Source organism: Anneissia japonica, unplaced genomic scaffold, assembly GCF_011630105.1.
Source record: "Anneissia japonica isolate Jap-2015-1 unplaced genomic scaffold, ASM1163010v1 scaffold541_len117477_cov120, whole genome shotgun sequence".
Lineage (NCBI taxonomy): Eukaryota > Metazoa > Echinodermata > Crinoidea > Comatulida > Comatulidae > Anneissia > Anneissia japonica.
Genome location: NW_022693502.1, coordinates 39,396 through 41,356, shown reverse-complemented (window position 1 = coordinate 41,356; position 1,961 = coordinate 39,396).

Below are 1,961 nucleotides of genomic sequence, written 5' to 3'. Positions count from 1 at the left end.
CCGAATATTGTTTTGATAGGCTATTGAATCGTAGGTGAAAACCACCTTGCAAAACGATCGTCATTCCGTCTGTTCATATGGGATTATACCCGGGGAACCACGGAGTAATATTCCCTTCATCACACTGGCAAGTAGTGGATACTTCCTGCAATTATTTTTTTTTTTTATTCTAAAAATAGGGACGTCCCTATTTTTTGGTGTTTTTGACATCGGAAATCGGGACGTCAATTTGAGATAACAAATTTTGAAATATGATTAACATTTTCGGGTATCCAAAGCTGTCATGTCCTAAAAAGCTCCCACCTTAACCAAAACCATGGTGGGGCTGGGGTGGTGTTGGGTTACACCACAAAATGTCCTTCATTTTTATTTTTTCACAATTTGGCAGATTTGCCACTGTTTAGAACTTGACTGGTCAAACCACAGAACCAAAGTTGGCAGTTTTAGAAGTCAAACTTATCCATTTATCATCTACTAAAATAGTCTTCATTGTTTGACATACCGTACTCGCGCGAATAAGCGCCCGGGCGCTTAAAATATTTATTTTGCACTTTTTGAGGGGCGCTAATTAAAACGGGGCGCTTATTCGAACGGGGCGCTTATAAAAACAGAGTGAAAATTGAGGGGGCGCTTAGGGAAATAGATGAAAATCGAGAGGTTCTTATGAGAACTTACTAAATCCAAGAGGCACATTTTGAATGAAAAACGATTAAATAAGGACAACAGGAAACCGCAAATTACGAATGGTGCTGCGGCGGAAAAAATAATCGTCCAGAGAGCATGGCTTGTCATAACAAGAATGTTGTGAGTACAGTATTACATAACAGCAGAATAGCAGATTAGTGGTGGTGGTTAACTTGTTCGCCATCGGTCGATTGAGAATAGCAGGACGGCATGATCATTGCCGGTTTTCTTGAAAACTTAGATGATGTGTTAAAGGTGCAAATTGTCGGAAAAGGAGTAGTAGGACTAGGCTATAAATGAAAGAAGATAAAAGTTGGAAATATACTCTCTGTCCAGGGAGCTCTCATCATTCTGTCAAAGATAAATATCCTCACTTTGATATTGAATAAAGGAGAATGTTATTCCACTCCACACCTCAAATCATGCCAACATCCACAGTCCCAGGATTGATTGGGTTATTGAGGGGGCGTTTATTAAAATTAGAAGGGGCGCTTATTCAAACGGGGCGCTTATTCGCGCGAGTACGGTACCTCCTCCATGGTTTGACAACAACAAATTTTCTTTCGTTCTTCGTTCAAAATCTGCTTAGTGACACGCATGCGTAATAAGTAGAATAGTTATCGCAATAACTTCAACCACTGCTCTGCATACTGCATGTCACGCATGCGCTCTATGGTGGCCTCGGTCAATGATTTATTTTCGAGTTTGCAGAGAGTTAAGAATACGGAATACTCATTTATTTTACATATTCAAGTATACATGACATGACCATGTTGTAAACCAGTAAAAACACACCACAGCAGTCGTAAACAAAAAACTTCATAATACTGTACTGACGACACATAGGCCTACGTTTTTCTGCACCACTTTCTTTTCGTTTTTTTATATAATAGGCCTAGAGGAATTTCATTTCAACGATTGTAAATAGTCTATCAAACTAATGCCGCCAAAACTGTCAACTTTTGCTCTGTGGTTTATCAAGCCACATACCTCTAGGGTCTAATTCCAGTAATGGAGGTCAGTCCCTGGCTACGGGCTCAGAATAGTAAGTTGTGTTTATATGAATGCATTTATGCTACATATTCAATCGTTACAAATACTCTTGATTTTTATTTTGTCGCGGATTATTGTTTATTGATCTGTATGGTAGTCTTGTGGCAATGTGGTAGACCAATATATTATTTATTTTAACAAGACTGACTGAATGCTGCTGTCGTCGTCGTGTTTTGTACGTATTGCCAGGGAGTTGTTATAGTGTATTGCACACCAACAGCAAC